This window comes from Chenopodium album, chromosome 10, assembly GCF_948465745.1.
Source record: "Chenopodium album chromosome 10, dcCheAlbu1.1, whole genome shotgun sequence".
In the NCBI taxonomy this organism is placed as follows: Eukaryota; Viridiplantae; Streptophyta; class Magnoliopsida; order Caryophyllales; family Amaranthaceae; genus Chenopodium; species Chenopodium album.
The window spans coordinates 11,648,977-11,663,384 of NC_137843.1; the positions used below are offsets into that span (position 1 = coordinate 11,648,977).

Sequence of the window (14,408 nt, forward strand, 5' to 3'; positions counted from 1 at the left end):
GTAGGACGAGGGTGCATGAATAAGATTTGATTTCTCATATTATCTATAGTTTATGAGGATAATTCTATTATCTTAAACTTAATGTGTAATATTGTGATTTCCATTTAATTTTGTTATGAACTTTTTCTTACACATGATTATCTAATTTTGCATCTCGCCATCTACATTATAAGTATTAGTTGTCTCTCTTGAAATTATGAATCTTCAAGTACTTTTGTGATAATCAGTCACAACCCTAACAATGAAGATGGATGGTAGCGTTTTGGCCAATGAACAAGTTTTGGTGGCCGTTTTAAAATATGCTGAAGATATCATATAGAAACCGTAATCCCATTAAAAAAAAGTCACCACTAACAAAAAAAAAAAAGTGCCTCTATCCTACAATACTCATATTGCTAACCAACAATTTCACATATTATTGCAAGTAAACATCAAATGGTTCCAATAAGATTTCCCATACATCGATTGCAACTGAGTGATTTCATACATCGATTGCAACTGAGTCATAAACTCATTACGCAACCGCTAGCTAGGATCACAAAAAATGAACAACCTCTCAAGAAGTGGTAGAGAGTTGATGCTTGGAAATCAAAATACCATCATTATCAGCCCACAACCAATCACCATCATTAATTACAGCTCCAGCAAAATGAACAGAACCATGCTTTTCTCCAACACCCTTTTTATGAGACTTAACTGGGCTTGTCCCTAAAGCCCAAACCCCAATATCACAAGCATCTATCTCATCAACATCTCTAACACAACCATTCACAACAATCCCAGCCCAACCATTATCTTGGGCTATTTGGCCCAAATTCCCACCCAAAAGTGCACACCTTATGCTCCCCCCACCATCCACCACCAAGACCTTCCCTTGGTGGGCCTTGGACTCTAACAAGGCCCGGACCAATACGTTGTCCTCGAATACCTTGACCGTTACGACAGGCCCATTAAAGGCCCGTCGTCGGCCGTAAGGTTTGAAGAGTGGTAGTAAAACCTTAAGTTCTCCTGTTGAAAGGAGGCTTGAATTTGCATCACAAATGTCTGTTGTTGCTACCATTATTTTTTTGTATTTGAAGAGTGTTTTGGGTTTTTGAGAAAGTTTGTTAGTGATAGTGGTTGGATTTGTGGTAATAGAGACGTGTAGTATAGTGGAGTTGTTTTAGGAGAAAGAAAAGTTGCACCACACAATATAATTATTGGTTTGTTGATTTATGTGCCTATTTTGTAGATTATTGTGGTTGAGGAGATAAGAGTGAGGACAAAGAGTGATGTTAGCAAATATATCACATGTTGAGCTTAATATGCCACTTGTTAGGTAGCCAAGTACCGGGAATTTAGTATTGAGAAAAGACATTTTTTCGAGATGAATTTTAGATTAACTTTTGACCTATTTAATTTGACGAGTTTTATTAGAGTCAAAAGAAAAGTGAGGTAAAGTATAACAATGGAGTTTAGGGATGATTCAATTTGAATGACAAGGAGCCAGATGGGAGAATTCGACCTTAGAAGGGAGAGTATTAGTGTATTACTGTTTTACAGTATTAGTATTCAATGAATTACAAAGGAAGTTGACAGCTTGTGTTTTTATTAAATTGTAAAATTGTAATTACTTAGGTAATAATTGAATAATCTTCATTGATTTGGTAAGTTGAATCATATCTTTGCCGTTTTAGAAATCGCTGAGAATGCTGACTAAAGTGATTGTTATTATCCTTGATTTGATCATATAATTAGAAGATACAATTGTGCTTGTTGTCCAAGTGTTTAATCATTGTCGTTACCAAATCAGTCAATCAATTACATAATACTGACATCAGGAATGACACGTGTCACTTTCTGGTACTGTCATTTTTTCCCTAAAAAAAAACCATTTCCAATAAAATAAAATAAAAATATTCCTACTTCATCGTTTCTTTTTCTATATAATTTTTTTTCATTGACAAAAAATATAGACAAAAAATATTCTTATAATAGAAAGTATAGATTCTTAGTATTAATATAATTATTTTTTTCTAACAATGATATTATAATAAATATATTTAAATCAAACTTTTTCATTCAATTTGCAGTAGAAATATCTTAATGTAATTTCTTATAAAAAAAAGATTAGACATACAAAATATAATTTTTTTTATTAGACATACAATATTAGTATTACTTGATTTTGCGTTAATTGAATTTGATCTCTTTCCAACAAATTCTTTAGTCATTGATCTTATGCCCATGTTGGACTTAATGATTTTGATGATGATACAACCTCACTTATTTACAAACTAATAACAGCTTGATTGTTTGAGTGTGTGATCAGTTGCAATGACTAAGAGAATTGAGTGTCTTGTAATGATTCCATGAGGAACAAGACAACCAGGAACAAAGCAATCCAAAAGAAAAGAGTTCCCTCACAGGAACTGGTACTTCAGAAATGAAGACTTGAGAAGAGAAGTTTTCTCTCAGGGAACAGAAGTTTCAGAGTGGAAGCTTCGCCAGAGAAGAGAAATTCCTTCCAAATAACAGAAGCCTCGGAGTAGAACCTTCATCAGAGAATCATGAACACTAAGATATTTTTATAGTGTAAGGATAATATTGCACTTGAAAATATCTTTGTGGAATTGGTCTAAGAAGATAATATTATGCAAGCTAGTTTTTAGGAAAACAGTTGAGTTTAAAATTTTATCTTTCTATTTTATAAAAAGGATTTTATTTTCTTTTAATTTCGAAATATTCAGTTTACAAAATAAAATCCAAAACTTGCGGCATACTCCCCATGATCTTTCTTAAGTCATGGTCTTGCACATTGAGGAGTTTATGTTCCTTGAATTTAGGACATGATTTTCTTAGTGGGTTGGAATAGTGGCGTTATGGATTTGCTGTACAAAGAAGTTTTTTCCTAAATGAATTTTGGGCTATATATAGTCATATGATTTTAGTTGGAAAAACTCACCCTTGCTCAAATATATTTCAATCTTTGTTTTCTTTAATCGAGTCTAGAGTCAATTCCACACTAGAGAAGTAGAGTGTTCTAATGTCCTTATACTAGAGTTAATCTTTTTGAGTTGTATTTTGGGGAATTGGGAAGTTTGAGTGAACTTTTGTTTGTTAGAAAGAGAAGTGAGAAGAGAGAAAGAGAAGAGAAGAGTAACAAGTTGGGTGACTTGTTGCTCGGGGCTTTGGATTCGTTGAGGAACACAAAGTTAGAGTTTTTAGTTTGTAATAGGTCCATTTGCCCTATTCTAGTGAAGATTATTTTCCTAAAATCCCAAATGGTCGTGGTTTTTCTCCTTGATTAGGGCCAAGGAGTTTTCTACGTAAAATCTCTTTTGCACTTTCAGTTTTTTTAGCTCACTTATTTTTATTTCCGCAAAAAGTTAGACAAATCTGTCATACTACAATTTAACCCCCCCTTCTTGTAGTATTCGTTGAAACAACAGCCCACATACGTACCTATTTGTAATTAATCAAATTTACTATAAGCTAATTACGTATTTTAGATGTGAGATGTCTTATTCTTTAAAAAAAAAAAAAAAAAAAACAAACATGGTTGAAACTTGAGTGGTTGATTGTAATGGGCCAAAGCCCACAATACTCGTGCTTCGAGGCTCCCTAGTTATGTGTGAGTGACTATAAATATTATGGTCGTATTATAGTTACTTTTTTTTTTCCTTTTAATTTGGCCCTTTTTGTTTCTATCTCTTTTCCTCCGTTGTTTCTGCTTTCAATGTTCCTAATTCTCTCTTTATGTAAACTTCTTTTAAGTTCAAACAAGCACCGCCACAGTGATGTGCAAGTAGCATGCTTTAGAGGATTTGCAATTTTAATTTGAAAGATGTGTTGTAGCTTGTTCTTAGAGATTCTTTTATACAACAAGTACATATATAGAGATAAGTGTACTTAAGGTAATTTAATTTAGGGTTACATTCTCGACCAAACAATGACCATGTTGCTTAATTCACTTGTAATACTACCTTCGTTTCATATTATTTGCAACGATTTAACATAAAGTAGAGAGGAAAAATGTCTAATCGTTGCAAATAATATGAAATTGAGGTAGTAGCTAGTACTTTTGGGAATGAAATTATAAGGAGATGTTAGCAAGTCTTGCAGTAACGTAGTCTTTTTAAGCTATACTTAGATCTCTGATGTCTCACTAGTTTAAATTAAATGGCTTATATCTTTGAGCTTCGTTTTTAGAGATAATCAAACCGTTACATTTTTTTTTTTTTGGGTTCTAATTCATGTATCCTTATTACGAATATCTTCCATTAATCCATCAAAACAATCCAAACTTTGTGCAATCATTAAAAATTATAAAAAAAAATCCCGCTCAAATACGTACAATAGTCATACTGCATTTAAAAAGAGATGCACAATAGGATGTCTAAAATTTTATTCACATTATACTTAAGCTAGGTGTAATATATTGAACTTTAGACCATCCAATATCCTTTAACCTTTCTCACAAGAAAGTTGAGCATGACATCCATAATAACAAAAGGTTAGTTTTAAACTTTAAAGTGATCTAAATGTATGTATGCACTCAAACCCAACACATATTCAATTCCTTAACCCTTAAGCCAAACAATCAATAATCTTCTTATAATAAAGTTAACAAATTAAATCATTCAACTTGTACATAAAAAGGCGCTAGCATAACCTATTCATTTAGTTAGGACAAAAGAAAGAGATAGATCATATAATGGAAGGTAATTCTAGTACCAAAGAAAGACTATCCCATGTTAGCTCTTCAATAACACACAAAATAGGAGACTTCTTTCATTGTCTACATCTTCCAAGGTCTCTAACAGTACCAGCAATAATACTAGGTTGTCTTCTCTTGCTTCTCTTATGTTGTTGCTGTTGTTCCAAAAGATCCGAAAGACCTCCTAGGATGATGATGGTTAAGGTTTGATGCAATTTTCCTCGAAATTTATTCGATGTCTTAGTATTGTATTATGATTTATTTAGAATGTCCTTCGCTTCATCATAATTGTATTTTTTTTTTCTTTGGCTAGCAATAAGTATGTTAGCTTTGCTGCTTTTGAGCCGGGGTTCGATTTTCTAGATGCAAGCTCTAATGGAATGACTAGCCGAAGGACAAAATTCAAGGTAGATCAAGTTTTGAAATAGGCTATATGGGTTCGACTTTGTGTCTTCACATAGTTAATTAAGGGCTTATAATATAGAAATGTTAGGGTTTTTTAATTTTCACATGTACAAATAAACGGTTTTTTTTTTTTTTTTTTTTTGGGATATTAGTTTTGTTTCATTATGGTACTTAGGTTCATCTAGGTTCAGATTGGAAATTCCCTAGTATCTTGTACTTTTTTTTATTTTTTTTATTTTTAAATAGTCCCTAGTATTTTGTACTTTGATCATGCATATATAGCCATTTTGTATATGGTTGATAAATGTGAAAAAAATGAAAGTGCTCTCTATAATTGATTAAAGTACTCGTATATGGTTAGTAGGTTGTATCAATGAGTGTAAGTAAAGCCGTAAAAGTTTTATGAATTAAGATGAATCATATATTGAGTAATTCGAATTAATGTAAGATTGATTTTTCTTGATTGGTTTTTGAATTATGAAGTATTAGTAATATATATAGCTTAATTAAGCAATTTGGAATGGGATGGAATTGATTCCATTCTTTTCTTGGGTGTTGGTCTTTTTTAGTTACATGAGCTAGATATAATTCCATTCTTTGCTTTGGTTTGTTAAGTTTAATTGATAACAAAGCTAACATGCATACTCTAGATTCCGATAGTGAGCTAGACTTCTCCAATTTTCTAAACACTTAAATTAATATATACAACGCCTAAAGTGAGTCTCACATTACATTTTAGCTGCGCTCATCGCCATATTATTGTATATATATGTAAGTCTTTCATAAGATCACTATGAAAGCTAATTGTGAGTAACTAATTGGTTTGTGAATTGCGAGCTATAGAGTGTCACATATAACGCATCACAAGTTGATCATGTTTATTGTTAATTAACTACATGCTATTTTGAAAAATGGAAAACCTTTAGTTGGGATACGGTATATTGAATTAGTACTATATACGTAGTATATATGGTTGTTGCATGGTTCTTTTATTAATTCCTTTGTCAAGTATATTATTTCTATTGGCTATTTTAAACCTAGTACAATGTTATAAACATATGAAAGGAGGCAAGGAGCCCTATACACACATGAGTAACACATAACGTGTTGAATGGAATAATTAACCAGTTAGTTGGTAGGTTATTCAATTCACTTTTCTCCACTTTATTTCATTCATACTTTTGATTCTTCAAAGCTTGTCTTTTCTAAGATAATGGAAGAAACCATCATTCTTCTTTGAAAGAATGATGCATAGTTCTTACGCACATATATTTATCAAGCTACTAATCGCCTACTTGAGGATAGCTCACTAAGTTAGCTAGTGCTTATGTTTTTTATTTTTATTTTTTTTTTAAAAAAATTGAAATTTAAGCGTTGTTTCACAATTCTATGATAAAGTTTCCGTTATAATTCTTTCAATAGACGAAAAATTACTTTTTATGAAAAACATATTTTTACAGAAATTCACAATTATAAATTAGTTTTCCTTTGTTTTTGGTTCCATATAAGAATAATTACGGATAGAAAAATTAGAATTAGAAGGGAAAAAAGATTTGGCTTCTCTTGTTTTTCCTATTTTTTTTTAGCTTGAATGTTAAATATGATCCTATAACCACTTTTGATAACGTAAAGTATTTAGACATACGATATCATATCACTTATTTATATAATAGTGTACTTTTTGTAGTTTTATTTGTAAATTATTTCTAATGAACTGAAAGTATTTTTACCAAACAATTTTTTTTCTGATTAAAACTTATTTTTAGTGATTTTCTATTTTTTTTATTAAAATATATTATTATTGGATCTCATTTTAAAGAACTTTTTAAAACAAATTTATGATGAAAATAGTACTGAGTTATAAGATATTTATTAAAAATTATAATTAATTTTGTACATAATATTAAATGTATATCAATAATAAAACACTATACAATATTTTTATCTTAAAAAACATCTATCCAAAATTTGCTTACTTAGCATCCTAGGTGTCAAAATAACACCTATTTGTCGCCTACGTAGCTCGATACTAGGCGAGAAGCTAAAATGCGAAGTCGAAGTCGTGTTGTCTGGCTGCGACCGGCTTTATATATTAGTGATATGATTCCATAATATTTTTAGTACATAATTGTTGCAATGTAATTCATTATAAAATTTAATAAAACTGTACATGATACGGGAGTTAAGCTAGTTGTTAAATAAACATAAATTATGTGGACCGTGTTAATGTGCGCTTGGGCTTAAGTTGGGTGACACGTGGCTTGTTACGAAGAAGAAATCTTTGGGCTTTTGTTGACATTGATGCTTGGGCCTGTGTGGCAAAATCCAGCAAAGTGTGAGGCCGCATGAGGTTGGGCATTTGGGCTTGACCCACAACCTTTTTTTTCTTCGTTTTGTCTACGAAGGGTAGATAAGTTTTCAATACACTTTTCACATAATTACATTTATCTCTTACGGAGAACGGAGTACTATTTTTATTGAACGTAAAAGTTTGATGGACTCATTTGACAAATATGCATTAATATCTATGATTATACATTAGTAAATATTAAAGAAAAAAAAAATTCATGAAACTATAAATCATAACTAATTTAATAACATATTACAGAGTTATATATATCACCTAATAACATGTATATTATACGTGAAATAATAATAGATAAACTAAGCCACTTCTATATAATAAATCATACAAAAGTCATAATATTTTTTTTTTTTATTTTTTATTTTTTATTTTTTTTGTTTTAACAATTATATGGAGTAAAATCTAAAAAAAATACTCGTAACAAATTAGTGAGACACATTCATCATTAGATATGCGAGACATGAAAAAAAAACACCTTGATGTTACGATTATAATATTACCGAGTACTATGAAATAAGAACTATCATTAGATATGCGAGACATGAAAAAAAAAAAAACCTTGGTGTTGCGAGTAAAATACTACCGAGTACTATGAAATATGAACAATACCTTGATCCAGAATAAACTAAGAACATTAGGTCAATAGACTCAATACTCAAGCTGTAAGTTTGTTGATAGAGTATATAACTATCAGGTTAAACTTTTGGTTGAGTTGCTCATTTAACATTTGTATAAATTTTTGCATCTCTTAAGCACAACCATGTCTTGTATGTGGCTGGCCACGCCGTGTGGCTGATTGTAAAGAACAAATTAACCACTAAATTATTGATCGAGTAACCCCTATAACACTGATCAGGTAAACCTTATAACACTAACGAATAATCCCTATAATAATTGGTCACACCATGTGGCTAGCCAAATATAAAAATTTGTGTACTATGTCATACGGAGTAATATATTTATTTGATCCATATGTAATTTGTATATAGTAACCCGTTCTCCCTTCGCCCCTAAATTACATTCCTACTTCTCTCTATTATGTGAGAAATAAATACTAGAAATAAGAATTTAATTTAGGGACAGAGGGAGTACATACATATTAATATTCAAGACAGAGTGACAAATCTAGGAAAAGCATCAGTTTTATTTTCTAGGTCAAGGTCTGAGTTCACTTTTCAAAGGTTCATCAATTAATGTTTTTAAAATTCATTTAATCAAAGCTAAAGGAAGATTCATTGCAACTGAAGCGCAATTACCCTATTTTTCATTGCACAATAAAAAAGCAAAAATTAAAGAATTACAACTTAGGCCATCTTTAAGTTAGAACTTCTTTATTCTGTCAAAAAAAAGAAAAAGTTAGGACTCCTTTTTATTTTTAATCATACTTCCTAACTACTTTCCCCAAATCAAAGGTTAGGGTAACATCTTTCCCCTAATCAAAGACTAGGATGTCTATTAATTGTACGGACAATTAGGAATTAAAATGCATTTTTAACTATTGATTTTTTAAAAACAAATTTATATTACAAATGTGGTTACTTTAAGCTTAGCAACACTTAGTAGCTAGTAGTAAACTAGTAATGGTCGACAATGTAAGTATTTGGGAAGATAATTTTTCTCAGTGCTTGTTTGGTTAGATAGAGGAACTTCGAAATAATTCATGATGATTTACTTCCTAAGAATTGCATTATTTTGTTTGGTTACGCACTTAAACATAGAAGTTTAATTTTTTATGAAAAATTTCACTTATTGATATGTCTATTTTATATAGTATTTTACTCCCATCCCTTGGTCGTAATTGGAGTGTTTTTGGCTCTTTTGGGCCACTTTTATTACTAATTGTTGTTTTCTAGTGTTTTCGTACACTACTAAAATTCGGCCAATTTGCGACCGCCTCTGACGGTCGCAAATAATAGCAAAAACGGTCACTAAAACGAATTGCGACCGTTGACAGTCGTAATAGGGTAGTCGTTATTCACTTAGTCGCAAAAAGTGATTTTTGCGACCGGAAAGCGGTCGCAGATTTATTGCGACCGTTTTTATTATTTTCAACGACCACATAAAAAACGGCCGCAAATGTTCAGAATTGTGATTGTCGTATGTACCGGTCGCAAATCTTGAATTTGGCGACGGCTTTTGGCGGTAGCTAAAAGTATTAAAAAAAACAAAAAAAATAAATTAGCCCCTGCCTGTACTTTTCACACAGCCCCACCACCATTCCCACCCACCCAAACCACCACCCACCACCACCGCCATAGAATTATCAAACTCCAAAAATTTAATGAAAATCAAACAAAATTAGCGAAAAAAAAATCAACAAAATATGAAAATTTTTACAAAGTATACGAAAACTAAAATCAAACTCAAAATAAACAAAATTCGAACATCAATGAAATTGAAAATCAAACCCAATATCAATGAAATTCGAACAATATATGAACAAAATTCATGAAAATCGAACAAAATAACAAAAAATATAATCAAACCCAAATCAAAGAAATTCGAATAGTATATGTACAAAATTCATGAAAATTCAAACAAAATTAACAAAAAATCAGAATCAAACCCAAATAAAAGAAATTCGAATACAAACTCCAACAAAAATCACAAAAATCGATTAAAAAACGAAACAAAACCACATAAATAGAAAATAAACAAAAACAAACAAAAATTTCAGAAAAACCAACATACCTTTCCCAATATTTCTTTCTCTTTGGGTTTATATGGTCAAATTCGACCATAAAAACTCCAGATCTGGAATTTTTATGGGCGAATTTGACCATGAAACCCATAAGTCGTTTGTTGAAGATAAACCTTTTTCCATAACTTGTTTGTTGACAAAAAATCCAGACACCAAAACTCAAGATCTGAAAAGAAAGAAGAAAAAAAAAAGATAAAAAAAGGAGGGTCATGAGATGCAAACAGAGACATGAGAAGAAAGAAAAGAAAGAGGAAGGAAAGAAGGAGGAAGGAAGGAGGAAGGAAAGAGAAGGAGGAGGAACGTGAGATTGTGAGAACAGAAAAAGTAGAAAGAGAAAGGAGAGAGAAGAAAGAGGAGGAACGTGAGATTGTGAGAAAGGGTGAGCGGCTATCAACAGATTAGGGTTAGGAGTGGAGCTCTTTTATACCCTTTTTTTTAAATAAAAAAAACACTTTTGTGACCGGTACTAGCGGTCGTAATTTTGCGAGTGTTTGAGAAACAGTCGTAATTGTCGCATTTTGCGACCGCTACTGACGGTCGCAACCAAATTAATTTAATTTTGAATTATTTTTCACATGTATTTTATTTTAAAAATATATTTAAATACCTTTGCGACCGTTTTATAACCCAAAAACGGTCGTAAATTTGCGACCGCTTTAAAAACGGTCGCAATATTGCGACCGTGTAAAAAACGGTCGCAAATATCATATTTTGCAACCGTTTCCATGACGGTCGTAGAAAAACGGTCGCAAAACGGCCGAATTTTAGTAGTGGTAGTTTTGGTTGAGTTTTGCAGGGAATTGCACAATTGGAGCATTTTCCTGAGATTTTGTGAAGCGACTACGAGCATTGGAGGAGCACGACCGATGTACAGAGGCAATTGGACTGAGTAGTCAAGCCCCAAGGAGGAAATCCGGATTTGGGCCGAATGATCGGGGCCCAATAGAAGTCCAAGGCTTGCCCAAAGTGGGCTAGAGTGCCCAAGATGGCCTTGCCCGGCCAAGAGGGTCTCATCCGAAGGCGCGCCCGGCCGGGCGAGGCGGAAGAAGCAAGACGCCCGATCTCACGCCCACCGGGCACGAGAGAAGACCTGATAGAGAAAAGGCGCGCCCGACCGGGTGCGTGTTTTTAGAAGATAATTAAGCTCGATTTTAGTTCGTTTAAGTTTAGGATTTTCGAGTTTAATATATATACGATTTTGTTAAGTAATTGGAGGACCCTTTTCTCTTAGCTTTCTCTCTCTACTTAGTTTTCAGATTAGATTTCTCTCATTGTTTCTCTCTCTACAACTCTACAACCTTGTTCTTAATACAATTCATTATTTCCGTTAATTTTGGTAACGATTTCTTCTCTATTATTTTCAATAATTTAATTTCTTTATCTCATCATGTCTTGTTTAATTGCTTTGATTAGTTTAGATTTAATGCTTGAGTAGTTTTCTTTCTAGGGTTTATGGGGATCCATAAATAATATGAAGAGGTAATTTATTGTTGTTGATTGTCAATGCTTGAATAATTTCCTATTGATTGATTTAATGCTATGCAATTATATTAGGCTTGGTTTAATTGTATGAGTTATGCAATATTGATTCGAGATTCGAAAGATGAGAATTGATGTTTAGGCTTAGTTTCAATAGGCGGACTAATTTATAAATGGTTAAGTCGAGATTCGAGAGATGGGATTTAATACCGGTAAATTAACTCTGTGATTGTAATACGTAGCAAAAGCCCTTTAAATTATGATCTGATTAATTGATGCATTGATGATTGATTATTTATTGGTGAACCTATGCCCTAGGCTTTTATTAATTGATATCTCCCTTAGTTTAATTTCTTTTATCTATAATTTATTTACTTTATAATTTAGATTATTTTAATTAATTAGGCCAAACTGCTGCGCAGCTATCTTCTCATATGGCCCTATCAGCCTGCTGAACCGTGCAGAACATCCGACTCAATCAAGACCAAACCACTAGTCCACACATCAGAGCACTGCAAAAGTCCTGGTTCCAACAATCCATAAATTGATTGCATAATTTTCAAACAAAACTAAAAATCAACAACCTCAAGCTAAACATGTAAATTCATCTAATCAAACAATCAGAGATGAATCATATTTATAAATTCGTCTAGCCAAGCAATCAAAGATGAATTATGCTTCTTGAATGAATGAATGAAATCAATTTCATACATGAACTTTTAATTTCAAATACAAACCAAGATTAAATTTATTATTCATAACACAGCAAAAGAGAATCAATAGAACGAAAACAATAGCCAATATCCAGAAAGACAATATAACCTAAATTCACAGTGTTGAATTCAATCCAAATAGAATATTTAACCAAAACTGACAGAAATATTCGTAAATTTCAATTAAATTAAACGAAAGAAATAATGTAAAAATCAACGATTAAGCAATCTCTCAGAAAATTCAGCAATCTTATTCTTAAATTGATATGATTGAATAACAATAGTCAAACAGATAAATCGATTCAAAGAAAGGCAGAGGCAACTTTTTCGAATCAAATTCAATTATCCTACGCCAAACGAATCATAAAATTCTACCAAAATCAAGCGAAAACATCGATAAATTTCAAGAAATCATAATTTCTGCATATAAATTATAATTGAATAAATAAGATCAGATAATAAACTAATACCTCCGTCATCATTCAAATCTCCAAACAATAAAGATATCGCGAATCGAATAAATCATTGAACAATTAATCAATGAATTTGAAGAACGATTAATTGAAAAATTGAATTATTGAACAATTGAACAACTATTAATGGATTGATTTGAAGAACGAAAATTCTTTCGAGGCGACAAAAGACGAGACATGGCTAAGAGGAGAGAGAAAAGGAATAAATAAATTCGGTAAAGTATCAGATCTACTACGTATATACTAGATCAAGAAAAGTAATGGACGGTTAAGATTGCATGATTAATATATGATCGGACGGATGTGCGTGCAGTTGGTTGCATAGAAGGACTTGGTACAATAGCCAACTCCATCCAATCTTTTTCCAATTTCTCAAACCTTCATCTTATCATCGTTAAAACCTTTATTCTTTAAAAAAAAAAGAATCACTACCTCCAATTTTTATTATTTGCAATTTTGAAATATTTTACATCTCACAAATAATAATCCAATGTTGCAAATACGGAGTAATAAAAATCGGAGATAATACTTAAATTCTTCCAAATTTTGCATTAACTACTACAAATAAATATAAAATTGTTCAATTGAATTAGTAATTTCAATTTCTCAACATCAAAATGGGTCGATTTGCAAATTCATGTTTAATTTATTTTATATTTCTCTACTTCATAATATTGCTTCCCATGAGAGTGAGAGATAGCTCAACTGCTTAAGTGGCTAGAGCTCCTCTCTCGGTTCCAAGAGATCTTTGGATCCCCTCATCACTCTCCCTTTTGACTCTCTAAACACCACCAAAAAAAAAAAAAATATTGCTTCCCATTTACGTATATTGATGCAAGAAAAAACTTGCTAAACATAGTGACCTTAATTATTCATGTTGAATAGTATAAAACACATTCATTAAAAAAAAAAAATAAAAAATAAAAAATAAAAATTAACCTCAATTGATCTTTTATACTAACACAATGGTTTTTCCTTCAAAAAAAAAAAAAACTAACACAATGGTTTTTATTTTAACATAATAACCTTTATGATAACATAACAACCTTTTTTAAAAATTAATATAGCGACCATAGGGTCCCTAATAATAGTGGTTCACAATAAATTAATGTGAATGTCTATTTAAGAATTTGTAAATTCTTAAATAAGCCTAGTTCACACTTATTTATTGTGGACCATTGACATTAGAGACACTATATATGGTTGTTTTATTAATAAAAGAAAGTTACTATATTAAAATAAAGGTTAATTATTATGTTGAAATAAAAGATATCGTGGTATTATAAAGGCTATAAGAGATTAAATTTTTATTTAGTGAAATTTTATATATACTAGTCAATATGAATAATACAGGTCACTATGTTAAAATTAGAGTCATATATATGTTCAACGTAAGTACATAACGTCATACTTCAGGTTCACAATAATATTAAAAATCACACAAGTTTTAATAAAAGTTACTATATTAAAATAAGGTTACTATATATTAAAATTAGGGTCATTATGTTCAATATAACGTCAGTTGCATGTGTATGAATCTCAGTTTATTGTGGACTAAGTCCAAACAAGTTTT

The 14,408-nt window shown here is 31.3% G+C and overlaps 1 pseudogene; it reads right to left on the reverse strand.

Annotated features, from left to right (window-relative positions):
* Positions 1 to 387: 387 nt before the first annotated feature.
* Positions 388 to 1,199, reverse strand: LOC145563563 (putative 4-hydroxy-4-methyl-2-oxoglutarate aldolase 3 pseudogene; annotated as a pseudogene).
* Positions 1,200 to 14,408: the final 13,209 nt, after the last annotated feature.